We start from the raw sequence: 2,621 nt of genomic DNA on the forward strand, positions 1-2,621 counted from the left end.
GGCTGGGGGGGGTGACAGGACAGGGCTGTCCCCAGGATGCCCAGCTGCTTTTTTGAGGTGACTTGGCCTCGAGCGGCTGCTGGAGCGGAGCGCGGATGGGGGGGGAAACGTGGTGCTGCGCCCCGGGGGGGCACGGCCAGGGTGTCTCCGTCACCACGCGCCAGGAGGTGAACGGGTGAGCGGGGGGCTTGGGTGGGAGACGGGCATGGGTGGCATCACGGCGCAGGTCCCCATGCGAGGGGTGTCCCCCCAGGGCGAGGGTCCTCGTGGCGAGGGGTGTCCCCCCAGGGTGAGGGTCCCCATGGGGTGTGGGGTCCCTATGCGAGGGGTGTCCCCCCTGCGAGGGGTGGCAGCCCCTGCTGACGCAGCCCCCCACGGCAGCACGGTGCAGGTGAAGCACTACAAGGTGAACCGCGTGGACCGGGGCTACGTCATCGACGTGGACGCGCCGGTGAGTGACGTGGGACAGAGCTGGGCTGGCCCTGGGGACAGAGATGACACCCCCCCACCCCACCCCAGGCACCCAACTGAGCCCCTGGGACGGGCCCCGCAAGGGCTGAGACCCTCAGACTGGGATTCAAGGGGCTGGGAGCCCCAGGGAATAGGGCACTTAGGGCCTGGGACCCCCAAGGACTGACACCCAAGGGACCAGCACCCATGGGGTCTGACAACCCCAAGGCTGGGTACCCCAGGGCCTGGGACCCCCAAGGAGCTGTGACACCATCCCCCCACCCCCAAGGCAAGGAGCCCTGGGAACTGGAATAGCCAAGGCTGGAACCAAGGGGCTGGGATCCCCAAGGCGCTGGGACCCAAGGGACTGGGACCCCTAAGAGACTGGGACACCCCAAAGGGCTGGGACCCAAGGCACTGGGACCCCCTAAGGGGCTGGGACCCCAGGGACTGGGATCCCAATAGGACAGGGACCCCCAAAGGGCTGGGACCCAAAGGACTGGGACCCCTAAGAGACCCCCAAAGGGCTGGGACACCCCCCCCCAGGGCCCAAGAGTGGTGGGCAGGGAATGGGGGAACTACAGGGGACACACACCCGTGGGGGGGTCCCCAAGTGACACCGCATCCGTGTCCCCCCCAGCATCGCTGCTCCTCGCTGGCCGAAGTGGTGCAGTATTTCGTGGAGAGCAGCAAGGGCAGCCTGCAGCCCCTGCACCGGGAGTACAGTCCGCGGCTCGGTGGGCACTGGGGGGCTGTGGGGGCTCAGCGGGGTCTGGGGGGGTCTTGCAGGCTGGCGTTCGGGGTGGTGGGAGCAGTTATGGGTGGCTGGAGTGGTGGAGGGCATCTGGTGGGGGGTCTCTGGGGTGCTTGGGGGATTGCTGGAGAGTTGCATGAATGTTGGGGTGACTTGGGGTGCTGCAGGATGGTGTTGGGGGGGCAGAGCTGCTGCGGTGTCACAGGCTGGCACTGGACGTCTGGGGGGGGTTGGGGGTGTCAGGGGTAGGCAGAGGGTCCATGACGTCACTCCGCTCCAGAGTTCGTGCAAAGGGATGGTGAGAACAGGGAGGAGACCCAGGGGGTGTGTGAGGAGCCCCCCCGGCCACCCCCACACCCCAGCCCTGTGGCCTTAGGGCACTGAAGCCATCCCTAAGCCCCCACCACCCTGTGCTGCAGCCCCCGGGGGGGGCTGGAGGACCCCCCCCTATTTGGGGCCATCCCAGAGGAGCAGACCTACATGAACGAGCAGGGTGAAGCCAGTTGGGCTTGGGGAAACTGAGGCAGGGAGGGGGCACTCCCATGCTGACCCCTGTCCTTCGCCATAGGTGAGTGAGACCCCAAGAGCTCAGCACCCCATCCTGCCCCCCACCGAGCCCTGCAGCCGCCCCACAACCACGGTGAGGGGGGGCCCAGATGCCTGGGTCCCACTGCTGGGAGTGGGGAGGAGCGTGGGGGGGTGCCAGGATCTGGACATCTGGGTCCTGCCACTGGCTCTGGGGGGCAATGGGGACGAGTGGTGGAGCAGAGTGGTTCCTCTGGGGTCACTGACTGGTGGGGGCACCCAAAGGGAGGGGGCCCAGATGCCTGGGTCCTCTGCCAGGCAGTCACCCCCACTCCCCCCCCATGGCACAGGCATGGGCAGAGGAGCTTGCCAAGAAGCTGCAGCTGCGCCGAGCTCTCACTGGGGACTGATGGGTGCCAGCGTGGCGGAGGGGGGGCTGCCCTGCTGTCCCCCACTTTGTGCCAGGAACCAGCTGGGACAGCGGTGCCCCCCCCTTCCCCAGGCAAAGCTGTCCCTAGTCCCCCCTGGCCCGGGCACCCTCCCAGGACTGGGGTGGCACTGGGGGGGTGTGCAGGCAGCACAGCCTGCGTGGGGGCAGCAACAGACCCCCAACCCATATATTTGGGGAGCATCACCCCAGGCACCATCCCCAATAAAGACACTGCCCCACTCAGCCCTGTCCCAGCTCCTTGCACCACAGGGGTGGCACCGGGACCTGTGTTGTCCCTGTGTGTCCCCCCCCCAAAAAACTCTTCTGCACCTTGGGCTGGTGCCCCCCAGCGCCCCGTGCCCCAGCCACAGCTGTGTCACACCTACATCCCAATTTATTCTTCAGACCAGAAGCAGCTCTCAACGTGCCCAGCCCGGTGCCAGCAATGCGGAGGGGGTGGCA

This window comes from Haliaeetus leucocephalus, unplaced genomic scaffold (assembly GCF_000737465.1).
Source record: "Haliaeetus leucocephalus isolate CR32 unplaced genomic scaffold, Haliaeetus_leucocephalus-4.0 Scaffold157, whole genome shotgun sequence".
NCBI classification, from domain to species: Eukaryota; Metazoa; Chordata; class Aves; order Accipitriformes; family Accipitridae; genus Haliaeetus; species Haliaeetus leucocephalus.